The sequence below is a fragment of the Pezoporus occidentalis genome, unplaced genomic scaffold (genome assembly GCF_034315485.1).
Source record: "Pezoporus occidentalis ecotype Australia unplaced genomic scaffold, CSIRO_AGI_Poc_V1 ctg63, whole genome shotgun sequence".
Taxonomy (NCBI): domain Eukaryota; kingdom Metazoa; phylum Chordata; class Aves; order Psittaciformes; family Psittacidae; genus Pezoporus; species Pezoporus occidentalis.
Window position 1 is genome coordinate 1786817 of NW_026915977.1, and position 25206 is coordinate 1812022.

The following is a 25206-nucleotide window of genomic DNA, read 5'->3' on the forward strand; positions in this document are numbered from 1 at the left end:
TTACTTAAATAAATATATATTGTGTGTATATATGGCATTATTTAATAACACATATATTAACATGACTTTCAAAAATACCAACTATGAGGCTACTAACAAATAACATAACTCCCCAAGGAGCAGAGTATTTGGCTTATAAGCAAAATAAACAGCTTAAGAATATTCTGTTTCTTAGCATAAAATGTTTACTTTTTATTTGGAGGTGTAGGCATTATACAAGCGAATTATTCAGTGATATATAGTTTTATGAGTCTACGTAGTTTTGCCATTGGGCGTACCTAGCTTCTCCCTGAAAGACAGAGTTGCAATTACCCAGGAGGACATTATCTTACGGTAAATACATTTCTTAACAGTCTCTTAAGCAGTCTTGTTCACTTGTATGTGTTCATGGAGACTGATGCAAATGAGAGTATGATTCAAAGGCTTTAAACTGACAGAAGGAGACTGGGATTAGATTTTAGGCAAGAGTTCTTCCCTGTGAGGGTGCTGAGGCACTGGCACAGGGTGCCCAGAGAAGCTGTGGCTGCCCCATCCCTGGCAGTGTTCAACGCCAGGTTAGAGAGGGCTTAAAGCAACGTGCTCTAGTGGAAGATGTCCCTGCCCGTGGCAGGGGGATGGAACTGGATGAGCCTTAAGGTCCCTTCCAACCCAAACCGTTCCATAATTCTATGGGAGACAAGATGATTTGGTTTCTAACACTGGGCCAAGTACACAAAAGCAGGAAGGTTATGGTCTAGCTGCTGCTGGGTGCATGCTACCATGAAAGGAGTACCAAATTCATCTGATTTGCAGATGGCATGTGGGTGCTTTCAAAGATTAGAGCTTTAATAATTTATATGCAAAATATGTAGTAAGTGCGATGGAAAAACGTGAGTAAATGACAGATACATGAAATAGATGTATCAGATAGTGGGCAACTAAACTGTAAGTTAATGTGAGATTCAACCTTAGGAAATGGCCAAACACATTGGTAGAGAAAAGACACATCTAACTCTCGATACCTCATTTTACACATATTGACAGAGTAGTGCAGGATTCTGAGCACTGAACCCAAGACAGCAAAGCTCTGTGTGTCCCAGCAAGACAGAGTAACAAACATCTAGAAGAGATAAAGTCAGAAACACATTTGGAGCAGATAATTATGATTAATGGAGAAGCAGCTACATGAGACAAGAGGGAAAAAGTTCCTCAAGTGACCATTAAGGCAGAAAGATCCTGGGAAACAGAAGAGACAATCCTGGATGTTTTGTTTGTTACACCTTGTTTGTGACTGTAGTTGACTGCCATAAAGAGAATGGTGAAACAGTGGCTTATAGTATGCACATAACTCAAACTGAACAGGATAACTGACATTTCATGAGAGAAGAAAATGTGAAACAAAGTCATCATGTTAGCATAACGATAAAAAATGATATAGATATCATCTCTAAGGCAGGCATTGGCATGGGAGAAGTTAAATGGTTCCAAATGACCAGAACACTTTCCAGAGCCAGGCTTTTCTTACAGAACCTATAATTTTATTATTTTTTAATTAGGTTGTTTTAATCTATTCATGATTGTTATTAAATTTACAACACTTTTTTAGTTCTTAAATAATTCCTGTATTTTATCCTGAGGCAAAATCTCTTTAGCCTCTGGCACTTAAACTCAAAGACTTCTCACTCATCTGCAATGACTACACTATCTGACTTGAAACAAAAGAATAAATATATGGCACCACACAGGGCAGATATCCAACAGTGTTATAATTTAAAACATTAGTCACTCATATCAGGAAAACTGGATAATAGTTTGTGTCATTCATCACCCGGGAAGTTTTACTTCATGCTGTCACTGGGGCAACTTTGTATTATCCAGTGATACCCAACTCAGATAATCATGTTTGGGAACCAGTTCCCTGTGCTTCTGCTCATTGAGACAGGCTTTTTTACAGAGCAGTTCAAAGCAGAAATCTACTGTAAGGGCTTTGAGTCATGCACCTAAAAAAGCCTTTCTCCATTCTTGATTAGAGAAGAAGCCTTAAAGTGTGTAGCAAATCATTCAGTAGCTGTGAGACTACTTAAACAGGGTGATTAAATTTCTTCACCACTGTCACTTCTTTTGCTTTCTCCACTAGCAGCGGTCTAGATAAACCCTTGGATTAAGATTCAAGAATCAGCAACATGAATAAAACACATCATTTGCAGATCATTTTTATTCTTCTCCTTTTTCCTCTGGAAAAAAAAACCTGTATGCATTGTGGAATGATCTGTTTTCCAAGGTTCAGGGTGAAGATTTTCTTTCCATTTCTTTTCTTCTTTATTTTCTTTTCTCTTAGAAAATGATTAGTCTGCTGCATTGGTGAAAGCAGTCAAAGTTGTTAACTTGATATAAAGCACAAGGTGATAATGACTTTGATGACCCTTAATTTGCAGAGAAAGCTCAGTTTCCTGCCTAAACAAAGGCAGGAAAAAAACTTGTTTTCACCCAAAGAACAAAGTTAAAGATCACAGATCTCCTTCTATAGCTTTAGGTATTGTTTTTGTAGATATAACACATTTGTGACAAAATAAATCTTTTTTTTTCATAGGAAATCCCTGAAGAAGAGAAAAACAAGCAAGTTTTCTCATTATGAGAACCTAAATATTGGGGAGGGGGGGTTAGGGGGGTGGGGGAAAGGAAAGAACAATTACAGTTTGCAGTTGGTCAAAGTGACCATGGAACAGAGGTAAAGTCTTATAGTACCCATCCACTGAAGCACAGAGTGGTTTGAGATCACATGGATGAAGTCTATTGAGGTCTACTGCTCTGCAAAGGAGAGTGCCCAGGTAGAATTCAGCTCAAATTAATCATGCCAAGATATAAATACCTGCCTGACAATGGCTGCTGTCTAAACTCCCGGTTTAGTTGTTTTCCCAGTTCAGATACATGGAACATTGTGAGGTCTATGCCACAATCCACAAACTGATGATGCAAGACCTTTCAGGACAGTAATGTAGTTTTTTCTCACTACAGCAGAGCTCCAAAATGCTCCGCCTGAGAGCTGCACTCAGCTTCCATTTCATTAAAAACTGGTTGGCTTATTGCAAAATAAGTCCCAGTAACAAAATAAAAGGCATTATGTGTGGTCAATCAGGGGACATGAAAGTGAAGGAGACATTTATGTTACCTGACTGTGATACGGCACACAGTGACTTTTGAGGAAGAAAAAAAAAGGAATAATTTTTAAGCATATTTCTATGGATTATTTTCATCTGTATTCTGGCTTTCTTTTTCTGTACTACACTTTACTATTATTGTTGCTTCATTACTTACAACAAGTACATTGAAATCCTGAACAAGGCCTTTTGGAAAAGTATCATGCCTTCCTAAGCAATGAGAATTAAAGGAAAATTCTGTTCTTTTAACTCTTTCTTTGGCAGGTACTTTTTCATAGAATCATAGACTAGTTAGGGTTGGAAAGGACCTTAAGATCATCCAGTTCCAACACCCCTGCCATGGGCAGGGACACCTCACACTAAACCATATCACCCAAGGCTTTGTCCAACCTGGCCTTGAACACTGCCAGGGATGGAGCATTCACAGCTTCCCTGGGAAACCTATTCCAGTGCCTCACCACCCTTACAGCAAAGAACTTCTTCCTTATATTCAATCTAAACTTCCCCTGTTTAAGATTTAACCTGTTACCCCTTGTCCTGTCACTACAATCCCTAATGAAGAGTCCCTCCCCATCATCCCTATAGGCCCCCTTCAGATACTGGAAGGCTTCTATGAAGTCTGAACAGCCCCAACTTTCTCAGCCTGTCTTCATAAGGGAGGTGGTCTAGTCCCCCAGTCATCCTTGTGGCCCTTCTCTGGACTTGTTCCAACAGTTTTCATCTCATGCTCTCCATTAAAAATAGCATCTTTCTATGCTATTGCTGTAATTGTTTGGGAAATATTTCCTATGGAAAACACTTTGGTAAAGGCTGCAGTCAGTGTCATTTGATGTAGCTTTAGGCTGACTCTGCATTTTCTCTGCACAATATACGAACATAAGGTGACTGCTCAATTGGTGTCAGATCCAGGCTCAATCTTCTAACAAGGATTCTTGGTATTATAGAGCAAATTATTTCAAACCAGATACTAAAAATAGCTCAAAATGACTCAGAATTTCTGGGGTGGGGTCGAAATACCTAGGTTAGTTATGTATGGTCCTTATCCTGTACCTTAGGAGAATTAGGTGCCTTTGCATAAGATTAGCTTTAAGCATTGATTTAGGCTGTAAGAAACACTGGAAGATGAGGCGGTTCTGTGGCATTGTCTCTTGCCGGACTCCACATTTATTTATAACCCTAAGTTTTAGGATCAGGATGCGACTCATGTCTGTAATATTTCCTGTCATGTATAAAGCTTCTCAGACACTCTTTTACACAAAACTAACTCATTTATGTTTTTTTATAACATACAGACATATCATTTGGTAGCACTTACAGACTGGATTATAAACCTGGGAACAAGAGACATTGGTTCCAGCCTTTCTTCAGCTGCAGAGTTTTCTGATTTCCAGCTTCCTCTTCCCATAGAAGCATTTTTATGAGAAGACCTGTGCTACTTTCACCATCCACTTTGAATTAACTGGAAGGAATTCTTCTCTTGGGAAATTTCACCCAAAAATTATATGATTTTATAATGTTAATAAATAATAATCTCATTTTGTAAAGTGCATTTCCAAGCTGCTCTGATGACTCTATTAAGCTGAATGCTTCATGAGCTTCACTGAATTTTATCCTCCACTCTCTTTGTGATGTAAACCACTCAAACCTATTTTTTCCATTGGAGCACTTCATGAGATAGACAAAATGTTTTACTTGACATCACAAGCTAACTCAGCTTGGGAATCTCCAGGCTTTTTAAGTCCTTGAATGTCACTGTCCACTTCTGGATCCTTCCCCTTTATGTGCTCCCGGAAACAATATTCTCAACGCTCAGACAAGATCAAGACATCAGAGAAGGGAAGAGATGGACTGGTTTCAAGGTCAGGCTAGGTTAAATGCTTGGTCTGCACACTTTGATTGAGTTCCTTTATATGTGCTATTGGAAGCAATGTGGTAACATCAGTGCAACTTTTTATTTGCTTTCCAAGGACTCCCTGTTAATCATTTGTCAATTGGGATTTTATCCCTCTGAAGTATTTTTCTTTTGATTTTCCTTTTTCTTCTTCTTTCTCTTTTCCTATTTTCTCTCCTTTTTCCTACTTTTTTTTTTCTACTTCAATTTCTTCTTTTTCTTTTTCTTCTTCTTTGCCTTTTCTGCTCTTGCAAAAGCATGTCTTAGAGCCAGAGAAATAAAATCCCACCAGTAGAAAATAAGTGATTTCCTGTGGGCAATGTCACTGCTAATAGGAGGTGTCCAAAAGTAGATGCTAGCTGCTTCAGGCTGCCCTATGATATTCTTTTAATCTTTGACAGTGCATCACGGGTACTCAGTAAACTGCATTCATACAGATACAGTTTGTGAAGGTTTGAAGCTGGTAACAATACTGCAAAATTTATGCTGTCCTGAATAAGCTGCACAATAATGGCCTCACCCTCTGCACAAGGCTTTCAACAGGGCTGAGGCATGTAATTCAGAACAGATGAAGCATAAAGAACCATAAATATTGTAAAATGACTCCAAAACGATCATGCATGACTGCATGCATCCTGATTGTCCTTTGCATGTATGTCGACATAGCAGTGCAAACACCAATGCTACACCACTAACACTACCAACACGCATTTATAAACTAACCTCAGGAAAGGGTGTAGGAAAAAGACACTTGATCATTAGTGCATGATTTAGACACAGAAAAGACTACTGGAAAGATACCTAAGTGTTCATCTGGCAGCAAAACGAGCTCATTATCTGTATTAAAGTCCACACAAAAAGAAACCCACCAAAGAACAATCAAGGTGTTTAAAAGCAGGACTTGAACATGTGCTGCACATATGCAATGTGTAAGGGACTGTGTTGCAGTGAGGGTTGCCATGGAGACTGCTGGATGGCACTAAAAATGCAATAGGATCTGAAAGTGAGGTGCTGAGAGCATCCTGTACCAACTGCCAGCTCCCACCAATGTTGGGGCAAGTCGAGATCTGTCCCTGTGTATTGCCAAAGCAGTCTAGCACTGGGCAAGATGAGACTTAGATGGGCAGCAATAGTTACTGACATAGGAGCTACCAGGAGCTGTTACCTTCATAGGAGCTACTCCCCAAGAACCAACCGCCCCAGGAAGAAAGGAAGGATTTAATTACTGCTTAGCCAGAATATTGCCTGTGCAATTTTCCTCTTTCTGAGTGAGGAGTAAATTATTTGGCCTTTAAAATACCTTACCTCAGCTAGTCTGGCTGGTGAATCATAAGGCCTATATCTTATTCCCACTGCTCATAAAGCCTTCCCTTTCTACAACAGCGAACATTAAAAGAGTAGCTGCTTCTTTTCTCATAACTACAACTATGGCTGGAATATGGAGTAATAAAAAGGTGAGCCTTACTATTCTGTACAGCAAAGTACAGCCCTATGCTCTGCTTCCACATGACCATCACAAGTAATACAGTGGCGCTGTCATACTGAGAAGCACTTCACAGGCTGTCACACTGGGTTTAAGCATCCATCTCAATACACATTACTGGAATCCTGGGCCTCCTGAAATGATATGGGATTCCTTCACAGAGTACACTAGAGCCACATTTCTTCCATAAAATATCAACGAGAATAGCAGAGATGCTGTTTACATGGTATCGGTCCTCATTGAGACTTCTGGGACTGAAGCTGCTACACCCTACAGAAAAGCTTTCTTTTTTGAGGCATATTCATATTCACCATAACCCAAACACCCTGGGCTCATGCCAAATCCCACTAACCAAACAGTGCCAGAATGCAGGATTCAGATATACATGTGGATCTCTCATTCCTAAACATCACTCCTCCCTTCCTTAGCCCAAATGGTGATGTCAGCTTAAAGCTTCCCTAATAAAAGGCCAAACTGGTTATGTCAATGGGAATGGGTCTTTTTTCAATCAATAGAATCAACTAGATTGGAAAAAAAATGTAAGATCAAGTCCAACTATTACCCTAGGACTGCCAAGACCACCACTAAACCATGTCACTAAGGGCCTCATCTACATAGTTTCGACCACTTCCACGAACGATGACTCCACCACTGCCCTGGGCAGCCTGTTCCAATACCTGAACGCTCTTTGGGGAAGAAATTTTTCCTAATATCCAATCTAAACCTCCCCTGGCACAAGAGACTGTTATCTCTTGTCCTACCCCTTGATATCTGGGAGAAGTTACCAGTTTTGCAATGCAATTATATACAGTCCTTGAAACATTCCTCTCTGTGCAAGAAGTTTCCTTCACATGCACAACACATTGTTCAGATCTGCTTTGGAAACACTACCGAAAAAATTACCTCTTTACAAATGGATAATTATTGAGACCACTTTTAAGTCAAAATCCCAACGTGTAGTTGATTATTAGGGCACATCCTTGGGGGGAGGAGGAAATCTGTAACTAAATAGTGCTAAAAAATGACTAAGAGCAATTTTTCCCCTAATAGTTCTCATGGATGGAGAAGACCATTTATTACAATCAAGAAGTTCATGTTGTTTTTTTTTTTCACATAAGAAAGTTAAATAATAGAGTTAAAAAAATAGAGTTAAATAGTTAAAAAATTACACATAATTTCTAAATCACTGAAATTATTTCTTGTTGTGCCTATGGAAAAGTCATTCTTTCCACATGTTGCTGATTTCTGTTCTCATTTTAGTCCTTCATTTATCAAAATCTCTCTGAGTAATAGAATATTACTTCTTTCAAATCATCCTATCATACCCACATAAATAAAAGATAGCAATCACCTGCTACCTGCAAATAGTTCTGCTTATCAAGCATTGGGAGGTTTTTATCTTGCTTTTACTTTTATTCCCTTTTGGAATATCCATATCAGTAATATACACTACCTACCCTTCTGAAGTTATGTATGCAGAAGCCTTTTGTGCCGAAAGTAAGGAAATTCATATATCTAAATCCTGTCTTTTTGCCCCAGTGTGCTTCCATATAAGATTTAACTAGGTGTGACTTTTTTTCTCACTGTAGGAATTCAGCCTTGTTCCTTGAGGAAAGACATAAGCGAGAGAGAGGCCTGGACCTCACTCAGAAGCTGGACTGGTTCTGGAAATCTTCTTTCTGAGCCCAGTGGTTTCCAAATGACAATTGACTTCAGTGTTCTCTATATTCATTATATTAAATTATAATCCATTACTTTCATTACTTTCAGTAGTTTGCCTATTGAATTAGCACAGCTAAAGTAGTTACTTGAGCAGTTCAGAACCATAAAAATTATCAAGGTGTTGCTTCAGTGTTTACTCAACATTCAATTTCTTCCTAATGCATCATGTATTGTGCTGCTTCAGGAAAGTCCATATTTTGATGATACAGTCGAGTGAGCCTATTTCACCACTGCTAAATGGATATAAGTTTATTACCCTGTGTCATGGTTTAAGCCCTGTCGGCAAGTCAGCCACACAGTTCCTCTCTCACTCCCCCCCTTCTTGCCCTCCCCCTGCTCCAGGAGGGATGGGGGTAGAATCAAAAGAACGTAACTCCCATGGGTTGAGATAAGAACAGTTTAGTAACTAAGGTATAACACACATCACTACTGCTACCATCAATAATAATAATGATAAAGGAAATAACAAGGGAAGAGAATACAGCACCTCATCACCCACCAACCGATAACTCACCCCACCCAGCAGTACACTAGCCCTTCCAGGTAACACTCAGTTTCATCCTGGGCATGACGTGCTGTGGTGTAGAATACCTCTTTGGCTAGTTTGGATCAGGTGTCCTGTCTCTGCTTCCTCCTGGCAGAGCATGAGGCTCAGAAAGTCCTTGCTCAGACTAAACATTTAAGCAGTAACTAAAAGCATTGGTGTTATCAGTGCTGTTCCCAGGCTGAAAGTCATAAACACAGCACTGCACCAGCTACTAACAAGGAGAAAAGAAAAATGACTGCTACTGCTGAGCCCAGGACACCCTGGTTCATGTAGTGCCCTGTATTTCATGGCTTAGGCGGTCTTCCTTTTTGACCTCATATCACCTAACCATTGCAAAAATTCTTTCACATATACAGATGTGAAGATCAAGATCTTTGAATCTCAAAGCCTACAAAACCAGCTAGACTCAGATTCATGATAGTGCCCTGTGAAGAAACACATTTTTAAATAAGGGAATAACAGGATTTAGAAAACTCACACATTTTCTATTCATCAGGTTGTCATTCCTATGTCAGACTTTGACAAATTTTGCTGGTATCTTGCTACTATATCATCACAGAGAATTTAAAATGAATACACACAAAGTGTGGTTGCTTTTTCACCTTAATACTAATTAACGGCCCCACCCACTGGGGATCTCAATCCATGCAGACACCACCATTCAAGTTGTTGCATTTGGCGCATTCCTTTGCTTGCATCATTCCCATCATGATGTGTGGCTTTATCCTCTGCATATCAGAAGCAAGCTTTTAAGCTTCTTTTGAAAGTGTCAGTCTTTAAACCGCCATTTACTTCACTCTGTTCCTGTAAGTCCTGTGGTTTGAACAAGATATCAGCCCTCAACTTTACACTATTATTGATCATTCTCTTTTCCTATTAACACTTCTACTCCTCATATCCTCTGCTAAAAAGTCACTCTTAACATTTGTGAAGGAATGTTAACGACAGTTTTAAATTCTCCCTTAAAACTTGCCTTGCCTCAGAACTATCGCTGCGTATCCCTCCAGTTTTGTACTGGCTACATGGAAAGATTCTTTTTACACTGCTTCCTCAATGTAACATTGAATTTGGCATCTGTGTCTTTATGCTGGGAAAGCTCACCAGTTACTCTTTCTTCATCTAAGGACCATACACCATAGGTAGCCAATATGCTTTTTGTCCTTTGAGCTGTTCCTTCCTACACGCTGATCTTTGATTAGCGCTCTTAAGGTTACATAAGCAAACAAGGCTTGTGCAATGCAATTAAGACTAATATTAATAACAACGTTGGTATAGCAATCCTCTAACAGGAATTCCCAGTTGTTTTGGTAGAAGAACGTGTTACCTTAGTTATTTAAATCTCATCTGCTTCAAGGAGTGGAATTGCTACTCTAGGGATTAATGTAATTGCTGAATAGACTAGGTCACTTGCTAGATATACTGTTATTCCTTTTTATGATCTATGAAACCATAGCACTGCTCCTTACAGCTCCACAACTGTTTAAATATAAAGCTTGACTTTCAGTAAGTGTACTGGCACTTATCCTCTGGTGGACCCAGCAACACAAATGCCTTACTGCAAAGGAGACTGTCATCTTGAGTTTCAGTCTAGCAACCTCTACTTGTATAGCTGCACTGTGAAGAATTGTCATGGAAGCTGTGATGTGATCAGCAGGGTATGAAAAAAAAATGGAAGAAGAAATGGCCTAAAACAAGCTGAGAATTGTTGTTGGAGAGCAAGCGCCCTGATAGTAATGGGAACTGTCATGGAATCCCCTGGTGAAGCTTGAGGACATATAGCAGAAAGGCTTGGATTATTTGCTTGAATAAATAGGTAAAGAAATAGGTACAGAAGCAAAAGCACTGGGGACTCTTTCTAAAGATATGTAGGTCAAAAATCACTTCAGAAACAGAGCCACATTCAGATTCATGGAAAGTGTTTGTCAAATAACAAACGATTGCTGTTCCTTTTATGAGAGGGAAAAATATGTGTTTCTTTCTGTAAATTAAGGAAATGCAACACAACTGTAGATTTTAGGAATACGATGTCAAACCTGAGACAACTGTCAGCTGGTCACCTTGGGCAAATATCTCATTTTACATGTGAGTTATTAAAGTCAGAGCATATATGTAGCTATTCGGTTTCTTTAATTGTTCTATAGGAAAAGTATCTGTTTTTATTTTACCTATTTGTTTTATTTTTCTTTTTGAAATGGAAAAACTTTCTTCCTTCTGGAGGAAAAATTAAGGAGGAATATAAAGTTCTTTAGACATCAAAAAGATTAAATAAGAAGTGCCTGGTTAATAAAGGCCTGAACCCAAGTTAGCACAATGTGGCATTCACATTCTCAGGCTAATCTTAAGCTGCTTCAGATGCTTCCAACCTACTTGCTTTCATTGAAAAATGCAGCATACAGTCAAGAATACCACATCTCCCCTACACTTTTCATTGACTACATTCTCCTTGGAGCTCAAGGGACCAGAAGCAGGAGCATTCTAAAGAAAGAGAATTCCCAGATTAATGGTACTGATATGGAAATTACTATAGTAATTCTAGTAGTTCACTGCAGGGCTTGTTGTTAAAATAAACTAAGGATACGTCCAAAAGACAATTCTAACTGTGTCTTCAGTAAAGTATAGCTGCACCTGAGTTACTTTTAAATTAATACTGGTCACAAATTAACTGCAGCACCAAGGAGATCCTTGGGCTATAAAGGCCCCTGAAAAACAGAGCAGACAGTTAGATCCTGTACTCTCACACTTTTATGGATATGAATATCTGAATTACATATCTCATAAATGACTGTCCTACACAGAAACACTGTGTATACACTCAAGGCACACATCACAAGTAGTGAAGCTGCTTTGTCATAAATAAATCATATTACAGCACGTATTAATTAGATAATTTACAGTGAGAAATCCATTATTTGGGGTGGTGGTTTTTTTTCAGAATTATAAATCCTACTTTTTCCCCACTCAGTTTCACATATAACAGGAAGCATTCCATGCCTGCCTCTGTTGGGAAGAACTATGTGGCTAATTTAATGCAGTGGAGAGCAAGAGGGTAACAGCAAAAGCTGAGACCTCTGACTCTTGATAGAACTGCCTATATTTGTTGGTATTTTCTGTCTCCTGTGCTGAACAGCTATTTTCCCTGATCCTGTTTTCACCCTGGGATCATTCCTTTCCAGTTCTCCGTGTGTGCTTTTGTACCCTTCACATGACTTTCACTCCTTGTTCCTTCCCTCTTCTTATTTCCATCTCCCTGTCTTCTCCTGTCACCAAGCAGGTCTCTGGCTGACATCGGACAGATAACTTCACTTGCTTTATTATCCCAAGCCTGTCTGGCCTCAGTCTTGGAAAGAGACAGTCTGACTTTGCATTGCAGAGCATAGTTCCATTCTGTTCCTTCGGATGATGCTAATAAAGAGGATTCATAAGATAGACAATTAATCTCAATACTCATTACCAAAATGAATTAGCATTGGTTGCAATGAAAGTTTAGAAATCAGAAAACTACTTATTACTAGTGCTGTTGGCTATATATCTTGGATAGTATTGGGATAAATATTTGATGACCAGAAAGTTCCAATGCGTAATGCTGTCTTGTACTAGAGTGTTTCTGCCATCGGTAGCCTCTGGAGTACACTAAATCAATATCTTCTATTGACTGTGTGAAGCTATGCATTTACACCCACTAGATGCTGCTCCCTTGGCCACTTTATCACTTGCCTCCTCACGCTTGGCCCCATTGCCCTTCTGCCCTTTTCTGACCCTTACCACACTGCTACATGTCCCTTTTCCTGAGTGAGGCAGGGTATATATCTACTCTGCATCTAGACCTATTTCTTTGGGGAAAATAACTGTATTTATTGATTTCATATTCCCTTTTCTCCCAGAGCTTTAGCTTAAATGCTAAGCAAAGTAAAAGAACATTTAGTTCTGTGTCCTTTTGTATAATAAATAATGGGCTTTGCAACAATATCCTCTTCTTGTATTGGATCTATTGATACACCAACTATAAAGAGCACAAGTCTTTTACAATCCCAATAAAAAACTCCAGCTGCAATAAATCATGATTTTCATTAAATGTATGCCTAGTTATAGTCTTAATTTGTCAATCAAGGAGGCAGCTCATGTATCAAGAAGTCAGATGGACTCTGACCTGACTTCAGCTTTGGTGCATGAATTGAAATTCCTTTTCTACAGGAGCCAGATAATTCTCTTCTAACTGTAGATAGTACAGTCAATCCTGAATGGTGAAAAGAGTTTGTTTGCAACTGTGCTATCAATTCTTTAATTTCATCTCATCTTGATAATTTTCTAGTTTGGCTGATTTGTTGAATTCATTTTTGAAAATGAAAATAATTTTTAGAAACTAAGCTGCTAAGCTAAAATCCCTGTGTTTTAAAGGCACGCTGATTACTTTTTCAACTGCTACTGTTTCTACAGTGAGTCAGCAATGTCCACTACATTAAGTGATACAATACCCAGATCACAGGAAGTGCAAACACAACAATAAAAGGGTTTTCTTCAGACAGCTTGATAAGAAAAAGAGAAAATGTAAAGACAAAGGCAAATGGCCAGAATAATGTTCCATACAGTTCTTTTTGCTGTGCTGGAGAGTCCAGCTAAAACATAAGCTATTTTAGTACTGAAGGACTCCTAAACCGATTTAATCTGTAAGATTCAAGCTTTACGTATTTGATCCTTGCAATTACACTTACTCCAGGTGAAAATTTTTACCTGCAGATTTTCTTAGGTGGACAATAATTAGAGTGAAGTCATGATTATTTGAATTTAGCATTAGGGGCATATAAAACTGACTCTTAGCCATCGTCTTCCTTTCCACGGCCTTCCTCCTTTCCCTCCACGGCCTTCCTCTATGTACATCTCAAACTGCAGAGCTGAGACCCAGGGTTTTGTCTTTTGAGTTATTATCAACAAAAAATATGTCAAGTGTGCCTCACTGGCAGGTGTTTTTAAGAAAGCTTTTTAAATAAAGGGTAATGAGGCAAACTCTCTATTCACACACATGAAGCTACAACCAGCCTTGGTCACTGGACTTACTCCATACGTAAGCTGTAAAAAAAAAAAACACAGCAAAATTTAGTCCATTATCTTTAGGATTAATGCCTGAATGGCATAGCTACAATATATCTGACAGCTTTTCCTGCTAATGTAATTGTACTGCACTGTGTTATGAACATTATTAATTAACGCTCCATTTGCAGGTGATCTAATCAGCTAATATATGCCTTTCACAAATGTAATATTTCCCTACTGCAAATGGATCTTTAAGCTGACTTGTAGAAATCTATTTCTGTTCCTCTTCATTCCAGTAGTCCTATTTCTAACTTCATTGCTTCAACATTTGGCAGGGAACACTTAGACTGTGTGAGGCATCCCATGATCGGTATCCATGGGCTAAAAATGCTGGTAGAAACCAGCATGAAAGCTGCAGGGTTTCCTCTAAAAGTACAAGCTCTCTGTTTGATCTCCCTCTCTAACAACATCTCTGATACGACAAGAAGTAAAACTCAACAGTTTCATTAAAATGCCTTCATGTCAGCATAAAGGAGTTCTCATAAATTTTAATGGGACATGTATGTAGAAGTGAGTCAGGAAATAAAATGAATGAGAAGTGCAACATAATCCATTTAGGATAAATTCTTCATTTATGCAAGAATAATAAAGAGGCTCCAATTCATGATTAATCATAAAAATTGTGAGAGACCTTTCCTCTTCCTCTGCCAGTATTTCCACACTCCTTGCTTTGTGTTAAGCTATAATTTGTTGATTAAATTAACATTTTCCATAGGCATGTTCATGGAATGAGCAGCAAGGGTTATTATGGTCTTCAAGCAGTTTCCTTGGCATTTTACAAGGCAAGCATAAATCGCATTTCGTGTTTCAGAGTTTCTGCTTCCCTCAAGGGCCTTCAATGAAAAAAGTGCTACTTCAGCAGAAGAAAATGAAACGCCTGTATTTTTGGAGCATTAATGCAAGAGGAAAGTAACTATATTGGAAGGAATATTTTGAAAGAACAGCATGGACACTTCCACCCCAGGTTGCATGAACTAGCTTCTAGAACTAGTTTCTTTGCTAAGTATAGAAACATTGCAACAGTATTTTCAATTTACTAACTTATTTTCCTGCTGTACTTATTGTTTAGAAAGATGCTTGAACCATGTATAATTAAGGTGAAGAAAACTAGTAAAATAACAACTTATCCCAAGTATAAATTTGTCAGCCCAGATATTCTCAAGCAGTTGGAACTAATCAACAGCACATCATATTATCAGCTAAGTATTACAGTGTCATTCCTAGACCACTACCTATATAAATATTCAGACAAAGAAAGCAAAACTGTATAATCAGAATTATTTGATTACTAAAAAAATAGGGATAAATCACAGTCAATGAGAAAGGATAGGTCTAAGGGTGTGCAGGTTATGAAAATGCTAATGAAAAGCTTTGCATTTTAGACACAGACATTTCAATGGCTTAACAACCACATAGTTAAAATGTATTTTTTACATCCATCACAGGGAAAGCAATGGCTGTATGAGGACACAATTGTAGGCATTTTGATTTTCCAAGTTACAAACACGCAGGACATGTTTATGCTACAGACTAAATTAAAATGTACGGACCCTGAAGCTATGGATGACTTGAGGTGGTTGGCTGACGCAGTACAATAAGGTGTCATGAGGAGATACTAATCAACATCCCAAAGCACTAAATGCCGCCCTATATCTAAGGTATCAATCTTTGTTTCTCAGCATCCATTAAGATAATGCCAACAGTATGCAGATGCAATTATATTTCTGCATCAATCCATAGGCATTTTCTTGACAATCCTTGTCTCATTTCCTGCAGTATGGCGTAGATATAGCTATCACTGCTTGTCTTACTCAGTATCATATATTTGTTTGCCAGTCACAACCTAATTTATTAAGCTGCTTGAGTGCGTCTATACTCTATGTGGAGCACATCTGAGATCATCTTTAAGAGTCAGGCTTACCATGCATGCAAACAGATGATTTGCAGTAGCAAAACCAGACTTGGAATAAGAGCCTAATGTTTTATCCATAAGGCTAAGCAGGATTGCAAGCTTAAATCTACAGCAACAGCTTGCTTGTTTCCACTGTGGGCTAGATAAACATCAGCGCAGAAGAAAAACAAAAGTGCTCCCTAAACATACTGCTCTCATCCCAGAACAGTCAGTGCCAGCTATTACTGCACTTCTAGAGTATGGTATCATCCAGAATGCTGGTGGAATTTGTAGGCACTTTGGGCGTCTTCTTTCAAAAAAGAGGAGAAAATCTGTCTAAATGGGCAAAGATTGGCCTTGCATAACCCAGAGATTTTTCAAGTCTATTATAAAAGTGAGCTTACACTGTTTGCACAAAGGTGTCAGGTTGATGAGAGTCAGAACTGCTCTGGAAAACAAAATGAAAATGAGAAATCAAAACTATGCTGAAAGAGAAGAAAACGTAGAGTTTGTCCCTGGCAGAAAAAATCTTATGGTCCAGGTAAATATCAAAGCTACAATCCCAATTCCATACTCAACTAGTTCTGCTGCAACAGCTTTTTCTCCCTTCAGACTCTTGGCTTGTATCTTACTATCTTATTTGCTCTTCATTTCTGTTAGCCTCATTGGCCAAATTCCAACCACCTGAAGAGGGAGAGTGGGATGGGAGGCTAAGAACATGTACAAAAATAGATCCTCAATCTTCTTGGACTTAGCAACAGCTGCAGAAGCTTCATTCCTATAAAATATTATTACTGACACTTTCTCATTCTTAGATAAACAAGTGTGACATGCAATGACTGGGATGAGGTGTGGCAAATTGTTCATGACTAAAAATGCCACCTTACTATATGCCAGTGGATGCAACTGGGGAGTTTCAGCTTGGTCCTATTTTTTACATATAAATGATATTTTCTTTATGTCAGTTTTGATCTTGTCTAAGAGAATTAGTTGTAAATTGAGATAAAATTGCTTTGCTTGACATTCGCTTCTTCATTACCAGAATAGCTCTGGAGTACTTAAAAAAAGCTTTCATAGAGTGACTGTTTGAATGAGTGACATTAAAAAAAAACAGCAACAATAAAAAAACCTAAATACAATCAAGAGAGATTATAAATGTCTCATTAAAATTGATGACAAAAGCTCACTCCCCCTCATCAACATCCAAATCTTTAATCCCAAAAAGGAATTAGACATTAAGAAGCTTCCTTAGAATTAACATTACCAATTTTTTTCTTCCAAGCCCATGCAACCAGAAGGGCCAAACTGGGCATTACAACTGATTTATATCCATGTATATAAGAGAAACAACAAAACTACTTGGTGAGCTTTTCAATCACATTAACAACAACAAAAAACTCTGCGTAATAGTATTTTCTACTTTTCAACTTCAGTAGCTATTTAAAATAGTGTAATTTTGCTAAGCAGCAACTAAGAGAATATGATAACAGTCTGCAAAGGGTATTAGGACACTAGAGTGAAATTTTAGGTCCTTCAGGGGAACATAACTAAAAGTAAGGAAATGGAGTTAAAACTAGAAAAATAGGTGGCCTGATCCTCCAAACACCCACCAGCCAATATCACACTTCCTATTTTGAGAGCCCCTAATTAATTCCTACCTCTGGTTTTGATCATACTTGACAGATATTTATAGAGCACCAGCTCTTCCTTGCTCATTGCTAAGTGAAGCAATGCTGATGGACTGGTTTCAGTAGTAAATGCGACTCAATACTACATGTTTACAGAAGAAAGTTATTATTCTCTCTAACAGCTTAATAGGAACTGACTGTGTCATTTTGAGGTTCTAATCTTCCAAGCGAAGTGTGAAAGCCTCAGAACTGAGGCTTTCTGAAAGGACTGGCAGTGGGAAAGGCTTGGTGTGGTTGTTTTAAAAGGCCTTCAAACTGAGAATTTTTATCATACATCCTTCAAGGCCATCCCTGGCAGTGTTCAAGGCCAGGTTGGACAGAGTCTTGGGTAAAATGGTTTAGTGTGATGTCCCTGCCCATGGCAGGGGCTTGGAGCTAGATGATCTTAAGGTCCTTTACAACCTTAACTAATCTACAGTTCTATGATTTGCATACCACCAGGACCAATCATCCAATTCCCAGTGCATTATTATCGCCTTTTTCCTGAGTGCAACTTAGGAAATGGCTGCTGATCACGTGAAATCTTCAGACAATGGCAAGAGACTATTCTGTGCCACCAGCTTTCTGAGCTGCCACACATGGATGCTCATATACCAAAGACCCAGGGGAAATAACTAAAGGCTTCCTTCGGGTACCTGGGAAAGGTGGTATCCAGGAGCAGCACCAGGAAGATTAATCTAGCCTGCCACCCATTTCTAGCCTAAGTGTGAGGAATGTGCCTGGTGCCTGCAGACAGAGGTCTCCAAAGATCAGCTTGCAAAATAAGTCATTCTGACACAAGTCTATTGCTGGATGACATCTTTTCAGGCTCTTCTCTGATACAAAGACAACAGCAACACAGGCTTTGTTCAGTATTTGATCTACGCATGTGTGGTCAGCTCTACTAGGAATGTGCAATAGAAACACTTTTGGCTGTAGTAGTGGCATCTTCTCCCATCAGAGGTTCATGTAAAATGTTCTTTCCCAGAGGTAGGGAGAGCAAGGTTCAGGCAGAAACCCATCAGCTATAGCCAAATAAAGAAATCTCATCATCTGCATTTTACTGTAGAAACACAGGATCAGAGAACTCACATGAGTTATTGATATTGGAGATTAGATGTTAAAAAAGTCTCTGGCTTCTAATGAAACCTCATGCCTTTGATTTAAATCCTTCTCAAAATAGCATAATATTTTATCCGAATGATTGCAACTAAAAATAGAGTGAGGTAGGTATGCTGTTCACAGCTGCAGGAAACTGTGGACTCCTCACTTTCTTTTGGGAAGTTTTCACTTTCTTTTTTTTCAATTGTACTCTTTTTTTCCTCTTCACATATATTAGCTCCTACCTAAATCCTTCACACTGCATTTAGAACCAAATAAAGCATTAATATATTCATCTGTGTGAAATGTTCTCTTAACTATTACCTTGGGCAGTCATTTAGTTGAATCTGATAGGGGAATGCATTGACATTGTTAAGGTTAATGACCCAATGATTAACAATACACATTTTGCAGCTCAGTGCTTGCAGTCACTGTTTCAGAGAGTAATGTGAACAACGACATGTATATTACACTACCATATCTGGAATGGAGTCTTTCTTTCTACATAATAGGTGATGCAAAAGAAATCACCCCATGCTCCAATTACTAATTCTGAAAGATGAACAAAGTTTTATACTTGTCAAAAACGTGGGGAACTTCACTCAGATGACACTGTATTAATCCTGATTAGCTCATAAAGTCAGTGAGCTTATAATTTGTGTCCCACTGCATTTAGCTAAATTATCCCCAATTTTAAAAAGATATTTCTTATGCTCATAATTAGGTCTTACTAAAGCTGTAGTGCTATATCAGGTCATCCACAGCACTGCTCTGATCTGATGATCCACTTGATTGCATGTCTATCCAGAACACACAGTGACTTTTATGCTGAACATGAGTAGACAGTTGTGTTTAGCATAAAGGTAAACCAGCAGGGAAGAGCAATGGTCAGCCTCACATAAGATAATCTAAATCAAATTTGTCTTTCCTAGTATTTTGAGTAAACCTGAAATGGGAACTTAAACTGGTAATGTTTCAGAGTGTGCACCATGAGAGCATGGTGAGATTGACTGGTGATACACATGTGCACTGTTCTCTGGAAGATGGAGCTGGTCTTTGAGTACAACAGCTGCATCTGAAATAGGGTTCCTTCTTCTTGAATACCATATTCTGTCGATACCTTTGACCCTTAATATAATGTAGATGAGAAGAGTAATCTCACTCCATTTCCTTTAAACAAAAAGAATTTCCTCTGTTAGGTTTATCAGATTGTTCTGAGAGCACTGATATCTAATAGTAGCAAGAAACATTATTATTATTATTATTTACTATTGTTGTTATTGTTGTTACTATTATTAACAGAACTAGTAGTAGTAATAGTAGTATTAGTAGTATTAGTATTATTTCAGCAATGTGATCTCCATTTAAGTATTCCAAAATAATTTATAAACATTAAGAAATTCACTGAGGTTCACAGCACCCTAATTTTGCTATTACCACTGCATTAGCATTTTCAAGTATTCCACAGGACCCAAATATATGTTTGGACTTGCATGTACTAAATAATTTTCAGGTTAGTTTTAGGCATAACATAATGAACTGAGCAAATAAATAGGACAGTGGCAAGTTTTGCTAAGGAAGGACAGGAACAAAATTGTACAGTTAGTCATATCTGTCATGAAGGCATCTTAATAGATTAGTGAGTACATTTGTTTAGTTATTATAAATTAAGAGGTGAGTTGAGACATAATCAACTTACAATGTATCAGTCTTCCAAATTTAGGCACTTGAGCGTTCTGATTTTCAGGCCTGTTCAAGAACATGTTCTCTTTAATTAGTGGAAGAGGTAAGTGTTCACAGTCTCTGAAATTTTTAACAGTTATTTAGATGATTAATAATGGACTGGAGTAACTTTCTTAATTATTTAGTTTAAAAATGTGGTACTACGGCCCAGATCTTCATTCGCATTTACATGTTAGGTCGCTACAGCAAAATATATACACTATAAATTACACAGCAGATACAAACGGGTTAAATTTTTAGTCCTGGAGAATGATTTTAAAGGAAGGAGTCTATCTAAGAGGGACACGGCATTGAAAAAGATATGTCTCTCTTCTCAACCCTCTACATGAAACTCTGCCACACAATACTCACCTTTCCCTTACGTTGTCTCACGCAGAGTAGGGGTTTAGAGGTCTAACACATTAGGAAGAAAATTTGTGAACTGAGGCTTGGGTAATTACCATCCCCATACATTCCCCTTAAGTGCAGTGCTGCACATGCTGCAGCTGGTAGACAGGTAGTATACTGAAGCATTCAAATGTTATCAGCATCAGAATTCACTGTTGTGCTGTGAAAGGACATTTGAGGAACATTAAGTGCAGAAGATATATGCTAATCCATGCCAGCCATTCATTCCAAGAAGACAAAATTTCATTAAGAGAAACAGCTCTTTCATAACAAAATAAGGATGAAAGGCTACAACTTGAAGTCATGGATCACAGAAGAAGAAGTAGGAGGCAAATGTCTGCCATGCCTGACAGACACAGCAGATGCAGACAAGATAATGGCAGGAAAACCTACTAAAGACACATAGCTGTTAAGCAAAAATGTCACTTTAATTCATATTTCTACTCCCTTCTCTCTATAACTTTATGGAAATGGACGAGGCCACCTGATTCATTCTTGACTGGTTTTGAAATGGTATCTTAACAGCTTTTATACTGGCTCTGTACCTTTACAATGCTTGTAACACTTCTTGCTCAGGAATATGTAGCTTGTTTAATGTATATACAGATTACCCTTGTTCTCAGGGCTGGAAATCTTGAGTGTATTTTTAAAGGTTGTGTTTTAAGGAAGCTATGAATAGAGAAGAAACCTCTTGGGTCATACAACCATAGAATCCTTTAGGTTGGAAAAGACTTGTAAGATTATCAAGTGCAACCATTAGCCTAAAATGGCCAAGTCCACCACTAAACCATGTCCCTAAGTGCCAAATTTACATGTCCTTTAAATAGCCCCAGAAGATGGTGACTCCACCACTTCCCTGGGCAGCCTGTTCCAATTCCTTCACAGCTCTTTTAGTGAAGGAATTGTTCCTAATATCCAATCTAAACCTCCCTTGGTGAAGCTTGAGGCCGTTTTCTCTTGTCCTATCACTTCCTCCTTGGGAGACCAACCCCACCTCACTATAACCTCCTTTCAGGTAGCTGTAGAGTGATAAGGTCTCTTCTGAGACTCCTTTTTTCCAGGCAACACCCCTCATTCCCTGAGCCACGGGTCAACACTCCTACCCAGCTTGGTGGTGTCTGCAAACTGATTGAGGGTGCCCTCATTCCCTTTGTCCACATCATTGTTATTAAACAGAACTGGCTGCAGTACTGAGCCCTGAGGAACACTACTTGTAACCAGTCACCAACTGCATTTAACTCCATTCACCCCAACTTTTTGGGCTTAGCCACCCAGCCAGTGTCTTACCCAGCAAAACAGTGCACCTATCCAAGCCATGAGCAGCTGGAAAAGTTATAGCGAAAGCTGCAGAAACAGCTAAGATTAAGAGAAATTCATTGCTGGTATTACTAACAAACAAACAAAACAATATGAAAGCATCAACAGAATTAAAAATAATCTTATAAAATAAGATTTTATAAAAAAATATTTAAAATATTTTAAATTTTATAAAATAGTCAGTATTCTTGTGCAGATACCACATTTCCAAGTCAATCCAGGCTCCTAGCAATGTTGAGGGGGTTTAAAGAACTTTCTTAAGCTATAGAAGAACAAAGTTTACCTACATCAGTATCAACTAAAAGGTACAGAGGTTTGGTGGTTCATTGGTATAGCTGAGTGGGCCACTGAAACAGCTCCACAGCTGTCTCTGCAGCTGCACAGCAGTAGTTATGATAGAAGTGAAATCCCTCCATTACAATAGAGGATCTGAAAATACACAATGAAGATCAATTTAATCAAAGATCTGTTTCACTGAGTTAACAAGATTAAGGTTAACCAGCATCCTAGCAAAGACCCACCTATAGGAAGATAATGTAAACCAAATCTTAACCTCCTGATATGAGATGCCTTATATCCTCCGCTGTTAAATCCTTTGCCTAAGGGCTGAGCTCTTCCACTAAAGATTTTGTTATCTGAAGACATAAGATAGATAAAGGATATTGAAGGAACACAAGAGAGTTGATTTGCCCCATGTAGACATACTGTAAGGTACAGTGAGCAGAAATCTTCACCAATACTACCCATAGCTTATTTCATGGTCAATGACAGCTGCTCATTTTGAAAGGACAGCAACTACCACATCAGCCATACCAGCTAAAACAAAACCCTGAAAAACTTGAAGGCAGGAGATAAGAACTTAATATTTGGAAGCACTGTTATGTCAGTACATACATTGGGGCTTTTAATTATGTTTCTAAGTGATCCTCTATCACAGGCAAAAAAGCTGAACACCAGTGAATATCTCTAAGCAGCAGAAATGTTAATCATAATGAAATTAATTCTGTCTTCATCAGAGCAAGTAAAATGCCACTTTTACTTTAACAAGCCTGCACAAACTAATTAATTCTAAATGAAGTAGCATCGTCCTGCCAGTTCCCTCACAGGGCTCAGTTCCACCTTCTGCTGCTTTTCTTACTCTGTTTGGAAATTTCTTTTCAAGAGGGAAGATTTCCACTCTGTGAAAATGCCACACGGTAAAATACATACAAAAAGAAAATGAAAACCATGCTGGCCTGAATACATCTTATTCAACTGTAGAGAATTAACTCAGGCACCCATGCTTGGCACCTATTTACCCCAGACTTTTGCTAGAAAATGTTCAAAAGAAAACAAAATAGGCACTTCTGCAGTGTGAATTGGATCTAGAGCTATACCCAGTGAGCACAGAAGGGGGCTAGATTTCTAAGGAATATATATACTTCCTTGCAGAGGCCTGCAGGTAGATGGGGTGAAATTAAGTCCCCCAGCATTTGAAGCACAGCCCTGAAGTGTGGAGGATGAGGTAGAATGTAAATGTGCCATAGCTCCACATCAAGAGCTATAAGACGTTTTTCGCTATCAGAGTAGGAAGGTAAGACCTGATGATCTTTATTTCACTACTATTTTCTACTTAAAATAACTGAAGCAAAAAGACCCTGAGACCTCACTGGGATCTTGAGTCAATGTTTATTAAGAAGTTTTTGTAGTCTAAACTGACAAGGCAGAAATCAGAGGCATCATCCCTATTTTAGACTAATTAAATTAAGACAGGAGATTAAACAGGTTGTCTTAGGTGACCCAGAAAAACAATTGGTGAGCAGGGTATATCTGATAAACCTCCAGAATCCCAGTCAGACACCTCAACCACATAAACTCCTACTTCTCCAATTGTTCAATCAGCTGGTGGCACACTATAAACTAGAGGTGACTAGACAAGGCAAAGGAGTGGACGGCAAGGGAGGAGATTTCCTCCATTTCTGTCTCTTGCCTCCACACAGCTAAAGAAAAAGCTTTTCCTCTCTTTGATTTTCAAATCACAGTCTATGACTTCCCTTTTTTTTTCCAAGAACATCTTTCCTTTTTTACCTCCCTCTCGCCTTCATCCTTCCCTGCTCCCTTTCCCTATATGGTTTATTTGCAGTTGCATAGCAACAACATATTCCTTAAAAAAGAGACTTGCTGGATATAAAAGAGTGAATGAAAAAAGTGAGTTGTAGAAGGTCTTAACAAGACCATAAACAGACTATATTTTCTGACTGGTTCTTTCCACAGAAATAGCTAAGGAGGTGTGTGGGCTGAGGGGAGATATGAGTCAAAAGCATCAGCATTTTTGACACTCATTTCCAGATGTCCTTTTCTAGGTCTTCTGTAGCTTCCTGCTTCCAAGGACCAAAGAAGAATGTATCATGAAAGAAGAAATAAGAGTTTAAGGTCCGAACAACTCATACCAAAGAAGCAAAGGGAAGGAAATAAAACTGGTATTTTTGTTCACAGCCATGCTTAATATCTGCAAAAGCCCTAACTGTACCAATAGCTCTGTAACTTGGAAGGATTCTTCCCCAGAAGCAAACTGACTTGTTCAAGGATATATGTGAGCAAAAACAAGTCTTAAACTCAAAAGTGATTGATTCTTCTCAGCATACAAAACAGTCACTGGAAGTCCCACTGTGATGCCTTCTTTACTATTGCAGTTTAGCTGCATTCATCATAGACAACACTGAGTCAAGCAGGATACTCCAACAAAAGCATTGCTTGACTTAAGTAAGTGAAGGATCATACACACTTAAAACGGAAGCCAGACATTAGATAGCATGTTGTTGAAGCAGAGCAGAAGGTTGTGTTATACAGAAGGTTAACAGTGAGGATCAAAATTGGCTTCTCCAATTTAAAAACAATTATTATTCTAAGACTGAAATCTAGGGCTATGGCACATCATGTGAAGCTGTTGCAAATAACAGAAACTTGACATAATTTCTTCAATCCATAAGCAATCCCTTGCTTGCTACCCCTCACCTTGTTAAGAGCCTTCTCTTCCATTTAGATCCATTACTGCTCTCCCTCACTCATTCTGGAAAAATAGGAGCATGAGAAAGCCAGGTTTTGGAGTAGGATAACACTGTTTGATAGATCTGACTCTTCTGTGAAGTGACCATGTGTCAACACAGTCAGCATCCATGGCCTTGATCTTCTCAGCTTCCATCATTGCTAAGGTTCTCAGCATGAGGAGTGTGTAATGAAATGAACATTGTGT